The sequence below is a fragment of the Bidens hawaiensis genome, unplaced genomic scaffold, assembly GCF_021521415.1.
Source record: "Bidens hawaiensis isolate Kalapana, Puna unplaced genomic scaffold, B.hawaiensis_p1.1 tig00009311_1, whole genome shotgun sequence".
Classification (NCBI taxonomy): domain Eukaryota; kingdom Viridiplantae; phylum Streptophyta; class Magnoliopsida; order Asterales; family Asteraceae; genus Bidens; species Bidens hawaiensis.
Window position 1 is genome coordinate 767719 of NW_027491687.1, and position 16749 is coordinate 784467.

The 16749-nt window shown below is 38.7% G+C and overlaps 1 pseudogene; it reads left to right on the top strand.

Annotated features, from left to right (window-relative positions):
- The first annotated feature begins 3668 nt into the window (after positions 1 to 3668).
- On the top strand, positions 3669 to 4316 carry LOC143531958 (chaperone protein dnaJ 20, chloroplastic pseudogene; annotated as a pseudogene).
- Positions 4317 to 16749: the final 12433 nt, after the last annotated feature.

A 16749-nucleotide genomic window follows, 5' to 3' on the forward strand; every position in this document is an offset into this window, starting at 1 on the left:
AGATAATGATTTCGTGTTTGGTTTGGATGTGATATGTGGAACGAAACAATTGTTAGATTATACTATTATTATTTTATGTGCGAAAAGAGGGTTTTGCCCTTCGTTTACCCGATATGTTTGCTCTGATTATGATTTTGTCAGAGTTGTTGATTTTAGTTGATTTATATGTTTAATCTACTAAACAATAATTTCCAATTAATGATTATGGTTTTGATTCCATTACACCAGGTTTGAATCGCAAAAAGTTTTTCAAAACTGAAATTGAAGTTGTTTAGCCCTAGTTACGAATCACGATATCCCAAGAAAGACTCAACGGATTGGCATTGGTAGCTATTGAGAACAAGACTCTAGAGAGTATGGATTATAACGAGTTGAACGAGACCTTTGCTCAAAAAATTGCCTAACGAGCCTCAAGATTTTTGTAACTATTAAAAATATGACATTTTGCTATAATAGTATTGTTTAGTTCATCTTTGTTTCATTTACAGATGTTGTTTCATTTATAGACTTATCTTTTTATTGTGATTATATATGTGTGTGTACGTGTGCGGGAACTGTAAGGATGGCAATGGGTCGGGTTTAGGTATTCCCAAACCCATACCCGGTTATAAAAGTCCATCCCAAACCCGTCCCAAACCTGTCGGGTTTTAATCGGGTAATTACCCGTCGAGTTTCGGGTTTCCTATCGGGTTTTGACAAAATACCCGTCGGATATACCGGGCTAAAAACACGTCGGGTTTCTACCAGGGTTTTGACAAAATATAACTAATCGATTACAAAGAAGGTTACCACAAAGATAAAATATCTTAAATAATTCACATAAACAAGTTTCGACAAATAATATATTTGTAATATAGTATATATAATATAATAAGCTATATCTGGTACATCGGGTAAATGGGTCTATGTTATCGGGTAATCGGGTATATTAGAAATCCCAAACCTGTCCCAAACCCGCGAAAAATTTCAAAATCAATCCCAAACCCGTCCCAAACCCTAACGGGTTGGGTATTACTCGTCCCATTTATGTTGGGTTTCGGGTTTTCCAATCGGGTTCGGGTTTCATTGCCATCCCTAGCGGGAAGGCCCGTGAAATCCATCGAGCTCTTGGGAATGGCCCTGGCTGTGTTTTGAGTTTATCACAGGGACCATAACTGCAATTAACTCAATTTGAAACCTTCATCTTCGTTTCATTTTAAGATAAACAAAGGTAACTTAAAATGTAAGCTGACGACTTGGATGTGCGGATGTGCCTCTTTCAACTAGAATTCTAGAAACCAAATTAATAGGACATGAACGTCAACACCGAAAGTTCCGACTTTTCTTTTCTTGATGTTGCTTCTTTTCACATTCTTATCCATTTCACTTGCTATTAAAAAAACTTTGACAACTATGGCTAATTTAATATAAAGTTATAGGTATCCAATGAATTAAATGATTTTTAAAAGCACGTTGAAATATTGTGATAATCGGTTTAATTATTATAAACCGACACATTTAGTTTGGATATTTGAGAATCATTAAATAAAAATCATCCTTTTTGTTTGTAAACTTGGGGAGGACATGTATGAACCACTCTGTAACTCTACAAATTCCTAATGAAAGTTGGTCTGTTTTACAAAATGAGAATGAAGAACAGGATGAGCAGCTAATTGTCGTTAACCCATTTATATTGAACCTATAATAACATGGAGAATGGAAGCTATGTAGCATAGCTCCCTTTGAAATAAGCCTAACACGTGCAAATATTGTAATAGTTAAAATTATTAAATACTAGCTATAGTATAACGGCCCGGTCCGGTTTTTTACGGCTGATTTTTGCTATAAACCGTAAACTAAACCGTTCTCTACGGTTTGTAAATTTTGAAAGCGACCGGCCAAATAAAACCGATCGTGAAACTGAACCAATGACCGGTTTGGACGGTTTCACGGTTTTAAACCAAACTGTGAACACCCCTAGTATGGATTATTATGAAACTCTTCATTTATAATTTCGTTAGTATACGTTTTTTAAAATTAATATAGAGAGTTGATTTTAGTTTTGCATTTCTGAGGTTTAACCAAAATAACTAGTTAAGTACCAAATCCATTTTTCTTTAATATAAGGCCTAAGGTGTTTCATATTTATTTATTTGTATCCTTTTGACCAGCTCAGATAGATTTTTTAGTCAAATAGAAGGGTGTTTCAGTCATTTTAAATCTAAGGGATAATTTACGCTAATTAGTAAATATAATGTTTGCATGAGTTATTTTAAATTAAAAAGTAAGTGTTCATGTTCTGTTTCATTCTTTGACTGCTTTGCTCCCCCCTCAAAAAAAAAAAAAGTGGAGGGACTTTTTGTTGCTCTTCCAATCCCGCAACCACCACCATCACCTCTCAAAGCCAGCCATTGCCACAATCACCTTCATGCTCCATTGTCATCATCGTCGTACACAACCATCAGAGCTGACCATTTACTACCCCATTTCTCACACCATATTTGTAAATTAATTGCTCATATCTAAATATCGATGTTACTTGAACCACACCGGAAGAGAAAGAGCGGGGGTGAATATGGAAATCAAATCTAAAAATCGATGTTACTCATATTTGAAAAACGATATGAAAAACGGGGGAAGAAGGAGAAAAGAGTGTTTGGGGGGGGGGGGGGGCTTAATGTGGTTTACATAGGTGGTCGAAGGAGATTAATGCCAAAGATGGCGGCGATCGCCTAAGGAAATGGTGGTCAGTTGACAACCCTCTATTTTATGTGAGGGGTGTTTTATAATTTAGAGAGTGAGTGCTGTGAGTGAAGAGTTTTAATATTTTAGAAAATACAGTGATTTTTCTATATATCTGAAAAGCTATTGTTTACCCCATATATTTTTTTTAATATTTTTTAAAAGTGGCTGTGAGTGAGGGAAAGACAAAAGTTAATGATAAAGGTATAACATGTATTATTTAATTGAAATGACGAGAGAAAATATATTGAGTTGTAGGGCATGTTTGGCAAAGAGCTTTTTCAAGCTTTTTCTTAAAAGCTTCTAGCTTCAAGCTTTTAAGAAAAAGCTTTTACTCAATTAAAAGCTTGTTTGGTTGAAGGAGCTTGAAGCTTTTAGGTCATGAGAAAAAGCTTAAAGCTTGAAGCTCTTACTAGTAGCGTTTAGAAAAAGCTACAAGCTTTTAGCATTTTCCAAAATAGATAAATTTACTACTATATTTTTAATTATGCCCATTTTATACATTTTATTAAAAGCTCCAGTTACCAAGGTTTCAAAAGTCGCTAGGCTGACCCTAGGCGGCCGACTGGGAGTTGGGAGTATTTGGCCTTAGTCGGTGAGTACTCGGCCTTAGTCGGAGAGTGCTCGGGGATGGCTCATCGAAAAATCGGCCTAGGCTGGGATTACTCGGGGATTACTCGTTGAGTACTCAGCGCCTAGGCGCGATTTTTACAACCATGTCAGTTACTCTACCAAACATTTAAATATATCTAAAAAGCTGCAGCTACCGGCTTCTAGCCACCAGCTTCTAGTTAGTTTTATCAAACATATACTTAATGTAATTTTTGATTTAGAGACACGAGGATGAGACGAGAATACTCTAATTGTCCCCCATTTCATTCCTCACTATAAAAGGCATATTCCCACACCCTCATAATTCTCAGCATACCAAAGCAAAGCAAGCCACAATGAACTCCAACTCGTTTCCTTCCCCCACCCACTCACTCATAAACAAAACCAATAAACCACTCATTTCTTCTCTTCCATCCAATACTTTATTATTCAAATTCAACACCAACCATCTCAACATCTCAACCCAACAATATAACATTAACATTAACATTAACATGACCACCAAAGCCTCCGCCGCCACCGCCCACCGCTCTTTCACGCCCACACCCGACAAGGAAACCTTGTACGACCTCCTAGGTATTTCCGACAACGTGACACTCTCCGAGATCAAACACGCGTATAAAAAAATGGCCTTAAAGTACCATCCTGACATGTCACCTCCTCACAGGGTGGACGAGTACACCGAGAGGTTTATTCGGGTACAAGAAGCCTATGAGACTTTATCCGACCAGGAAGCTAGGTCCATATACGACAGTTGCATGGCCAAGGGGTTTGCTTTTTCGGGCAAGAGAGAAACCCGGTTTGACCCGAGGTCTTGTGATAAGGAACGATGGAAGGAGACGTGGACGGGTCAAATATTGGAGCTTCGCAAGCGGAACACGAGAGAGATGTCGTGGGCGGCCCGGATCCGGAAGCAACGGAGCGAATCAGGTGTTGATGGGTCAGAACCGGTTTTTTAATGGGTCGAATCCTCTTTCACTCTTCGACTGATCATATTGTATATTATTATTGGGAATCTGCTTTGTGAATACTCGCATGTGTTTTATGTTTTATATTATCAAAAGTTGAGGAGTATATGCAAACAATTTAACTAGATCTCCTAGTATATTATGGTTTTGTCACTTTATATCTATCTAAATAAATAAGTTTTGTTTTTTTTTTATCTGTACGTAGAATATCGTTAATATTTATGTTAACCTACTGCAATATGTATGGTTTATTCTTTGGATTAAAATACAAAGAAATCAAATGAAAGAGAAACTATATCCACCAACCCGGCCTACTCATGCAAAGAGCTCCAACGCCCAAAAACTTGGGAAATATATGAAAAAGATGTATTAAATTAATTATAATAATGTAATATTAAAAAAATAATTAATAGGCCAAACATGTCGTGAAAGACGCGTTAGAAGCCAATAGGTTGTGAAAGACATGTTAGAGGCTAACAAGTCGTGAAAGACGCTAACAGGTCGTGAAGGACATGTTTGGTGGTTAAACAGATCGTGAAAGACGCGTTGATGCCTAACACATCATCAGAGACGTGTTTGTAGAGGACATTTCAAAAAAAATTTATTTAAGGGGACAAAAATAGAATCTCTCTCCACATAACATTTTGAGAATTTTCCCTTTCCTTTATTATAATAGGAAGTGGTTATGACTTGTGAGTGGTGATAACTAAAAATGCTACTATTTATTAGTAAAAATTTTACTATTTATTAGTAAAAATATTACTATAATATTTAGTGTAGGACAGAGTATAAAAAAATGTTATTTAATTTAAAAATAAATTAAAAATAACAACTTTTAGTATAATTATATGAATAAATTAAAAAAATAGTAACTTTTAGTATAATCAGGATATGAAATTATGGATGGAGTTGTAAATGCTTCCACCTAACCCATCATTCAACTTACAAAATTAACAAACATTCATCTCATAGATTGGATGCGTGCAGTTCATCCAAACAGTTGAATCGAACCCATATCTCTAATTTATTATAGTTAAAAACGAAAGATGAAATTTTGACATAACACATGAACCTGTCGTGAAATTTACTTTAGTAGTTATAACAACTTTTCAAAAACTATTTATTTTAAGTTGTTCTCACAAATATTCAAAAAGTGATAGTAACCGGAGGTGGATGTATGCTGGCTGATATAACAAAACTTTATGAATCAACAAATTACAATGCTTCTGTTTAGCATACTTCACTCTCTTACAATTTTGATGAGCTCACCCTCACTAAAAAATATTATCCCTCTAGCGTAAAGGAGATTAATACACTAGACAGACTGTGAAAATAATAATAATAATAATAATAATAATAATAATAATAATAATAATAATAATATTATTATTATTATTATTATTATTATTATTGGCTTTAAAAAATATGAGTGATTATTGACATATAACTTAGTCTACATAAAAAAAAGTTCACGTGGAGCTTTAGTAATTGAAGTTTCTATTAACCATGGCATCTAGTGTTTTTAATGTTTTCTTTATAATTTTCTATTCTCGGAACTGAACCTGAAAAAAAAACTGGAATCAGTTTTTCTTAAACCTGGGTTTTTAATACCCGAACCCGAACCCGATCCTACCCGTAGGGTACGGATAGGGTATGACTTTCAATGCTGAAACCCGAACCCGTACCTGATATAAACCCGATAATACCCGAAACCCGGCTTTTTTGCATACCCGAACTGGATTTTTTTGCATTTCCGGATATTAGTGTTTTTGCCCATGTGTCTGTGTGGCACTTGGCTGTTGTTGTGTGGCTACCCACAGATCTATAGTCGTTCTCTAACAGATCTTTTTTGAAGAACATATTTGATATAAATATTTATTTAGAGCAGCGTCTTTTGATATATCAAACAACAATTTAAAACACACAAAATATAAGTTTTTATATCATTATTTTGTGGTTGTTTACATATGTTTGAATGAATTTTGAAGTTTGTATGCAAAAAAAATAGAGTTAGAATAAAAAAAACGCAGTAGGCCCATTAACAGAAGAACGCTGCAGAAAAATGGTTTTTTTAATACTCGGAAATAGGGTATTCAAATACCCGGAAAATGGGGTTTTTCAATACTCGGAAATAGGATATTCAAATATCCGGGTATTGAAGACCTGGTTCAATACCCGACTCAGACTCGGTACATAGGATATGGTTTTTCAAGCCAATACCCGAGCCCGAACCCGACCCGGATATTACTAATACCCGATTTTCCAATACCCGATTTTCCAATACCCGATCATACCCGAACCCGGTTCCATACCCGAACCCGGGTTTTATAATACCCAATTTGTGCACTCTCTAAATATGAGACAGAGTTTGAGTTATTTCTTTTGAGTTATGGGAAGTAGAGGTGCACAAAAAACCCGAATCTGGAACCGGACTCGAAAAAAATACCTGAAACTGGTTTTTTTTATACCCGAACCCATACCCTGACCCTACCAGTAGGGTACAGATAGGGTATGCATTTTAGTACCAAAACCCGTACCCGGAACCGGGCCCGATTTATACCCGGTAATATCCGAAACCCGGAACCGGTTACAAACCCGAAACCGGGATTTTCCGATACCCGAAACCGGGTTTTTCAAATACCCGATCTATATCCGAAATTACCCGAAAAATACCTGAAAAATACCCGAAAATACCGATAAAAATTGTAACCCCTTAAAAAATCCAATTTATACACGAAAAAAACCCGGAAAAACCCCAAAAAACCCAAAAATAAGGTTTTTTCAATACTTGAAAATAGGGTATTCAAATACCCAGTTTTAGAATACCCGATTCCATACCCGATCTAAACCTGATGCATAGGGTATGGTTTTTAGAGACAATACCCGGACCCGAATATCATCCGGGTATTACCAATACCCGATTTTCAAATACCCGGTCATACCCGAACCCGATTCCATACCCGAACCCGGGTATTTGCCTGATTTGTGCACCTCTAATGGGAAGAAGGAAAAAAGATAAATAGAATTGCTTTTGAGTTTTGAGCTTCATATCCGGCCCACATGTTAGAGCCCAATTATGCCTAACTCTAGCACTCTTCGCTTCCGCCCACGTGAGGAAAAATAAAAAAAAGCAGCAGGTCACGTGATTCAGGAGATCGGCAAGTTAAGACAGTTTTGACGACAGTTTTGTGTAGTCTAGTAGAATAATCACTTTTATTAGTTAACATCTCAAAAGGGTTGAAAGAACTTGGGTTAGATCTTGAGAACGGTTTTCGGCGAGAAGTAAAGGAGGGATATAACTCTTTATTTTGCATTGACCGCTGGTGTGGGGATTCATCTTTCTAGGTTCAGTTTTCCGTTATTATTTCAACTCGAGACCCACAAATGTTGTAGTGTGTCGTAATTCCTTGGATTCCTTCAAAGTTGAACCCTTCACTCTTTCCCATTCTCTCCACCGGTCGTTTGAACCATTTTTATGGTTCTCACCGGGAGGATTCAAAGCTTCCTAGTTAAAAGAATATAGATTACAGTTTTAAGAGTCAAGCATATCACTGGTCGTCTCTCTATCCTCTAAATTATCAAGATAAGGTTTCCCTTCATCACATCATTTTCAAACCATATAAATAGCTCAACTATTAGGGTGCGCTCGTTTAATAGAATTCGTGGGAATTTAAAGGAATTAAATGTGGAGGATTTTAAGTTAATTCATTGGACTCTTTTCTCTAGACATTTTTTTTGAACGAGGATAATGAATAAAACATTTTAGTTTTTTTTACTTTTTTTGTTCTTGATTTATATTTTGAGTTATGAATTTATTATTATTATTTTTTAATATTTTTTTGAGGGGCTTTTGATCTTAATAGAAAACTCATAAAAAATTCAAAAAATAAATAAATAAATAAAATCATAATGCAATAGATAAATAAAAAACAAAAAACCTAAAATACTAAATGTTTTGGTCAAAAATTAACAAGAGTGATTTTACAACCAAATTAGTAAAATGAGACAATGTGCTTGTAAATATGGCTTGAACACAGAGATTTGTTGCGAGGAAAATCCTTGTTATCCTAAGGATAACAAGAAAAAAACCCCGGGCGGTGAAAACTATCACCAACGGTTTATTAATAACGAAAATCGGTTACAAGTGTGGAGCTAAAACTCGATCGTGATTACAGAGAATATGAGTACTAGTAAGTTTCGTGTGTCTAGAGTGTGTGTTAAGATCCGAGTTATTGCTCTATTTATAACAAGAAGAGAATAACAATATTGCCTATAATTTAGGAAACAAGAGACCGGATCCAATTAGCCGTTAATTCACTCATTTAAGCACGTTTTCCTTTTCGGCCACGTTCTATTAACAGCAAATCCGAATCTTTAGGCAATCTTGATAAGTCCTTTGACCTGGTAAACAAGGAAAGACGACAGACAATTTGTTAAGTTATACAATATATTTAGGATACCTGTTACCTCGGAGGATACCATGTCTTGAAGTTATCCTGAACATATTGCTTGCTGAGGATACCGAAAATCCGAACCCTAACAATTGTCCCCAAAATTTACGACCGTTATTAGTGGAAAACAGTTGTAAATTTTTGAGTTTTGAATTCTATATGCGTGGAAGATCTTGTTGCACGTGTTAATCATCCGTGACCCTTGAATATTTCCCAATCCATTCATCTGTCTTCATAGGTAATTTTTCTTAGCTCTCTTAATCTTCATCTTCTCAAATCATGAGTCCAAAAGTTCATAACTCTGGTATTGAAGATTTTGTGTCGCAAAATCTCCTTGCTAACCCTTCGAGTGAAATATGTACTTTTAGTAACACCGATATTGCGAATCTTCAATCTCGGGGTTGTTTTCCTTCGGGAACTGTTTTTAGACCATTTGATGCCGCCCTTTCTTCTGATCTTGTTTCAAAAACCTGGATCTGCTTTCCGTTTTTGCCGTTTAAAATCGGCTTTACTTACCCATTTCCTGCTTTTACCACCGAGTTCTTTATCAGAACTGGTCTCAGTTTTTCCCAAACCATGCCCAAGGTTTGGAGGACCTTGTTTGTTTTGGAAAGATTAATCGCCGACCATGATCTTGACTTCACTCTTTCTGAACTTGCCTCTGTGTATGACCTTCGCAGTCGTGGTTCCTCCAGATACCTTCTCAAAACTAGATCCAGCTGTACCCCACTTGTTTCGAGAAACACCCAAAATAACGATCAGTGGAAGAGACAGTTCTTCTTTGTCATGAGAGATACTCTTTCTCATCCTGACAATCTTCCGTATCTTTGGGTTGCCAAAAGTAGGATACATTATCTTGAAGATGTATGTCGATATCTTCGTAACTGAAATGTTTTTTGTCTTTTGCAGCTTTGAAGTTCTTCGAGATTGCCCCTCCCACCAAAGAGACTGAAAACAAGCTTACCTCATTCTTTCTCATTGACGAGGAAGAACGAACGTTTTATTTCCAGCCAGGCCTCCAAGAACTATCGCCATCCGCAGGCTCCGTTTTGTCTGGTAAGAAACGTTTAAGATATTAGTAGAAAAATTAAGGGTCAGAGATACTAACCTGTATTTTTGTAGGAAAATCTGCTTCAGTTTTCATCCTTGACGATATTGACAGCATGGTCTCCACTCGCAGCACCAAGAAAGAGGAAGTCGCTCCTGTCCCCCTACCAAAACCTGAAAACAGTCGTGCCAAGGGTTCTAAAAAGAGGAAGACCTAGGAAGTTTCTGACTCTTCTCCGACCTGTAACCTAGAGTTTAATAAGGCATGCCTTCTGATCATACCTCGTACTTTGAAGATAATATATGCTGAGGATATCATGAAGATTTGTTATTTTGGACAGGGACTGGAGCAGCTATCCTCCGGCTTCAACGATCTGCATTACGAACTTCTTGACGCCAATACCCGAATAGCCAAAATGCTGAAGATCGCGACTGCTAAAACCAACCTCCTTGACAAGAAGACCAAGGAGATTGAGGATTTGAAGCATGAACTCGCGCTGGCCAAGAAGGAACTCATCCACCAAGAAGAGGATCGTTTGGTGCAGATTCAATAGGTTATAGAGGGGGCGAAGAAGTCGGCTGCTGTCTCCATTTTCCAGTCCCGGCTCAGGATGGCCAAGGAAGCAAAAGATGTGGGCCTGGATACTCCTTTTTGGGATGTGGCTGCTTGGGAGAGAGTTTTGGCTGAGCTAAATGGTGAGAGTGTGGAGGAGGCTGGTCCGAGTGGAGCGGAGAAGGCAGTGGAGGAGGCTGTAGAGGTGGCGATCAAATATGCGGTGAAGGTGGTTGGTGACGAGGTGCAATTGGGCGATGATGGCGGTAAAGAAAAGGCTTGAGCCCAAATTTTTATGTGTTTGTGGTTTGTGATGTTGAGTTGTAGTGGTCTGTTGAACAATTTACTTTTCTGTCTTTAAACAATTATACTTAGGATAACATGATACATGGGTGGAGGGATCTTGACTTTCCAAGATGAAGCCTATGTTATCTTGACTTTTGGACATCTGGCAGTATTCGGTGGAGGGATCTTGGCTTTTCAAGACGAAACCCGGGAGTTGCCTTTTTAATTTCCTGCACTTATGATTAGTAATAATATAATCTTTTGGCTTTAAGCATTGTGTTCAGTATGTTATTTTTACATAGCTTATCTGAATAAGTTTTAATTGAAATATTTCATATCTCCAATTTTCTAAAATAAGTTATTCTGATGATAGTGTATCCTAAAAACATGCTTCTCAAACATTTTGAGGATTATATATCTTTAAGACTTTTAATAAAACATCTTGAGGATCATGTATCCTGAGCATAAAATATTTTAAAGATTATATATTTTTAGAAAATATAATCAAAAGACTTATTAGGAATTGAAATAAAATATCTTAAGGATAATGGAATCGAAATAAAATATCTTAAGGATAAAATATCCTTATGCCTTGTGTGAGTTATCATAATCAAACCAAAAGATCATACCTTGAAATATAAATTGTGTGATAAAACTAAGTGTAAAGAGTACCTTTGTGGAGATCATTTACAAATCTAGTTAGCTTACATATGATGTCCCCAACTGTTGATTTTTTAAGTATCATGCTTCTGGATATTTGCTAAGTTAAAAACAACTTAATAACATTTCTTCACTTTGCGACCTGGCCGATCTCCGATCTGTCAAAACAAAGTTAGATAATCCTGGCGATAAAACCCATTTACTGGCGATAAAGCCTTTGTACTGGCGACAAGGCCTTTGCTTGAGAGACATGAAGATGTCTAAACCTTAGATAAAACTGGGGAAAGTCCCAAACGTATTGACATGAAAATGCCGAGTCTTTAGATAACATGAAAATATTATAAACCTTAGATAACATGAAAATGTTATAAACCATATTTGTGACACGTCTGCCACTTATCTTAAGGATTCGGTATATAGTCAACAACAAACGGATTATCAGCTGGTCTGGTCCGCCTGCCTTAAACTATATCTGAATCATCATGCGCTCTAGGCGGTGTTAGAAAGGTGAAGACCTTTAAACCTTAGAAGATATCAGGGATATCATATTCGTGCGCTCCAGGCGTTCGTTAAAAAGGTAAAGACCTTTAAACCTTAGAAGATATCAGGGATATCATATTCGTGTGGGAGGTGATCAGCCTCTGACTGTTGTTAAGATAACATATCCTTAGGATAACTGCAAAACACTAAGATCTTGATGAGGGGTGGGTGTTAGCCTGGCTAACACCCCTCCAATTCTTAAGTCAGTAAACTTGATTTAGAGATAATAAAGTTCAAAAATGTAAAAATAGATGAGAGAACATACCTTTATCCTGAGGAAACGAACATACCAGTCAAGGATACTAGCAAAAATATGCCTTAAGATGGATAGCTGTAACATCCTAAAATTTATAATGTTGAATAAAGAAAGTTATGTATAGTGATTTCGCGTTATTAATTATTAAATATCGAGTAAGGAGCGGATCATGGACTTAGATTAATTGAGATGGGTTAAATGAGAAAGGGGCCTTAGGTCCATGGGATTTAAGGGATATAAATATCCCCTAAAACCCCAAACTATCTTTCATTCCATCTATTTTCTAAACACACTCCAAAACACACACACCACACACCGCACCCGCCGGCCGGCCGAGGGAAGAATCGAGCGAGATCCGAGAAAGAGAGAGAGATTAGTTGTGATAACAAGTTAAACAAGATCCAAACAATCTCAAAAAGGTATGATTCTTGATCTTTGAAGTTTAAAGATCCGAGCTTTATAGCGTATATACGACCGGAAACGGTTGGGGAACGTAGGGGGTGATGTCGAACCATAGCAAGGGTGTTAAAATCGCTCGAAATGCTGGTCAGAAACTAAAACAGCGGCTGATCTGGGCAACTTCGCCTGCATCTGGGCAACTTCGCCTTCAAAGCGATAACTTCGCCTTCAAGCGATAACTTCGCTTTCAAAGCGATAACTTCGCCTGAGGCCAAGTTCGCCTAACTGGTAAATTCTCCTAAAGCCAAGTTCGCCTGATGACAACTTCGCCTAAAGCTAAGTTCGCCTGATGACAACTTCGCATAAAGCCAAGTTCGCCTGATGACAACTTCGCCTAAAGCTAAGTTCGCCTAAGGTTTAACTTCGCCTAAAAGTCAAGTTCGATTAGAAAATAAATTAAAAATCTAATGAAAAATGTGTTAAGACAGTTAATGGAAATAAAATTTTTCCAAGCTGACCTGGCAGCTCGACCCCAGCCAGGGGCTCTGCCTCTTGGACTCTGCTAGGGGCTGCCGCCCCTAGACCCCGCTGCCAGGGGCGCTGCCCCCGGACCCCCGTTCGTTGTGGGTCATATAAAGATAGAAATACATTATGAGAAGTGATAGTTAATTGATACGTATACTTGTTATACAGTCAGCCGTGCACAACTGAAGAAAGGAATTACGATTAACGGTGAACGTAACCGTGTTCAGGTGAGTTTCTAGCCCCATTTATGTGTTATGTTTTCGGGGCTGTGTGCATACTCAATATGTTTGTTAATACGCTTATCCTAAGAGATAAGTGTATGCCTTATGTGAATAATGTGATATGTATGAATGATGGCTTGACGGTACGTGAACGATCTTCGGATATTGCACGTACTGTCAGGTTGTAACGCTAAGTATAAGGTAAGTATGATATGAATGCTTATGTGTATGAATGTGATAAAGTTAATAAAAGAAGGAAAGGATGGTTGTATGGTTACGAAAAGGGTACCGAGCCCTAATAATACTTGAGGTATGATGTATGGTTGTATGGTAACGAAGAGGGAATCGAACCCTACTAATATTCGAGAACTAGGGAACCGAACCCTACTAATATTCGAGGAAAGAGGGAAACCGAGCCCTAATAATACTCGTGGAAAGAGGGAAACCGAGCCCTAATAATACTCGTGGAAAGAGGGTACGGAGCCCTAATAATACTCGAGGAAGGAGGGTACCGAGCCCTAATAATACTCGAGGAAGGAGGGTACCGAGCCCTAATAATACTCGAGGAAGGAGGGTACCGAGCCCTAATAATACTCGAGGAATGTAGGGCGTAATGCTCTTTATAACGTAAGATATGAAGGCAAGTTAATACAAAAGAAAGAATGAAAGTATGAAAGAATGAAAGTATGAAAGTATGAATGAAAGAATATAAGTTTATGTGTATTGTATAGTGTATGATTAACTAGAACTCACTCAGCGTAGCTGACTTTTAGTATGCACGCAGGTGAGTAGGATGAGGCAGCTCGCTTGAGGAGACACGTGGCATTGAACAAGAGCCTGGCATCTGAAGACTTATGATGTTTTAATTTTAATGCTTTAATGTTGAAAGACAAAGGATGTTTTGAGACAAGTTGTGAATTATGTAATGTTTTATGAAAGTTTTATATTCCGCGTAAATGTTTTAATTAACTCTGATATTTAGAACTGCGTTTATGAGTAAATCCAACGCTAAAGTAGGGCCACCGGTGACGGGGCCTTACAAGTTGGTATCAGAGCAAAGTTCGAGAGATTTAAGCATCCTACATGCTTAGACTCGAACAGAGTATGAGATATAAATAAGAAAGGAAAGAAGATGCCAGTTCAAGAATGCCAAGTGTCGCTCAAGCAAGATCAGTGAAGGTAAAGTGTATGATTAAATGATATATGTTAATGAGAAAGAAAAGATACGTGAACGACAGGGATAGGAATAATTGATTGTTTGATTTAACTAATTGCTTAAGTAGAACCAGCACAAATAGACTCATAAAGGGAAGTGTATAGGACACGGAAAGTAACGTGATCAGCTAATCACAACTGGCCACTGTTATTACCTGTTAGCTTTGCTATCCTTGTACTAAATAGTTCCTTGAGTGATGATGTTTGTGTTTTCCCTTAGAATACAATGGCTGGAGCTGGAGACATTGTTGGAGCTGGAGGTCCCACCGGACGACGCGGCAGGCCTCGTCGTGTCCAGCAACCTTCGGTTGAGACAGCTTCCAACACTGAAGCTGAAGGAAGCACAGCGGGAAGAAACCCGGAAAACAATGAAGGAGTCCAACTGGATCCCGCCATTCAAGCAGCTATTGTTCAAGCTGTGGCCACTGCTGTGAAGAATATTACCCCGGGAAGGTCTGCTGGAAGCCGTGAAAGAAATGTTGAAGGGGCAGGTGGTAATGGTAGAAAGGATGATGAGAGGGAAAGGGGTGACTCAAGTGAGGTAAGGTCTGTGAACGATGATGATAGGAAGAGGGGCCGAGGCGGTTGCAACTATAAGTCCTTCAAAGGTTGTGACCCGCCTAAGCTGACTGGTTTAGGAGATGCAATCGCTACTCTTCAGTGGATAACCGCCATGGATAAGGTTATCCGCATTAGCGAGTGCCGTCCCGATCAAGCGGTAGGTTATGCTACTCAATCATTCGAAGATGAGGCTATGTATTGGTGGGAGAGTGTGGAGTAGAGGAAGACCCGGGAAGAGATCAAAGAGATGAAGTGGGACGATCTGAAGGAGTTAGTGATGATGAAGTTCTGTGCTGACGCCGAGGTTGAAAAGGCGGAGATGAAGTTCCTAAACTTGAAAGCTGGGACAATGACACATCGTGAGTACACCACCGAGTTCAATCGAATGTCTAGGTTGGTACCCGATATGGTCAACACTGAGGCTAAAAGGATCAAGTGTTACGTGAGGGGATTACCACAGAGAGTCCGCATGTTAGTCAGGACAAGTAAACCTGCTACTTTCGATTCTGCTGTCGAACTCGCAGAAATGGTCTATGCAGACTTGGCTGCGGATGATGTGGTGGTGGGAGACGAGAAGAAAGAGAAGAAATGGGTCGCTCCTGCTAAACGACCCGGTACCCAGATGTGGAACCCTAAGAACAAGCAGCCGAGAGTTTGGGAGAACAGGTCGTGCAAGACTTGTGGCAAGGCACACAGTGGTGAGTGTAGGTGGGGAAAGGGTTCGGATACATGTCATAAGTGTGGAAAGATACATGCCGGAGAATGTAGATTGGGGTCGAATGTTTGCTACAAGTGTGGGAAGGCAGGTCATTATGCTCATGAGTGCAGTTCTAAGCCTGCATGCTACAAGTGTGGTAAGACAGGTCATTTTGCTAGGGAGTGTATCGAGAGTGAAGCTGGAGGTAGTAGAAGGAAGGATGCCGATCAAGCTAGGCCAAGAACTAGAGCCTACATGTTGACCCAAGAGCAAGCTAGACAGATTCCTGATGTTGTGACCGGTACGTTCTTAGTAAACGGCATTTCTGCTGCCGTATTATTTGATTCTGGTGCAAATAGAAGTTTTGTAGCTACGACATTTAGTAAACTCGCTAAAATGAAAGGCTGCCGAGTGTCTGAAACTTTTGTAGTAGAAACCGCTAGTGACACTTCGGTTAAAATAACAAAGATGGTTAAGAACTGTAAGATAGAATTGGAAGGACATGAGTTCCCGGTTACCTTGTACGTTATGACCTTGGGAGGGTTCGATGTGGTTTTGGGTAAGGATTGGTTGTCTGAGTTTGAGGCTCAGATAGTGTGTAAGAGTAGGATGATAAGGTTAAAGTCATTGGATGGTAGTGCGGTGACAGTTTACGGTGATAAGGAAAGTTCTGGGCTTAATGTCATTTCGATGATAAAAGCCGAGGGTTTGCTAAGGCGAGGGTGTTGTGCCTACCTGGCGTATGTCGTCAACGTTACGGCCGAGACGAAAGAAATGAAAGATGTTCCTATTGTGCGCGACTACCCAGAAGTATTCCCTGAGGATCTTCCGGGGTTGCCACCGGAGCGAGAGATAGAATTTCAGATAGATCTAATACCAAGAGCCCAACCTGTCGCGAAGGCGCCTTACCGTCTAGCACCGTCCGAGATGAAAGAATTGATGTCCCAACTGCAAGAACTCCTCGACAAAGGTTTCATAAGACCGAGTGTTTCCCCGTGGGGCGCACCAGTATTGTTCGTGAAAAAGAAGGATGGAAGT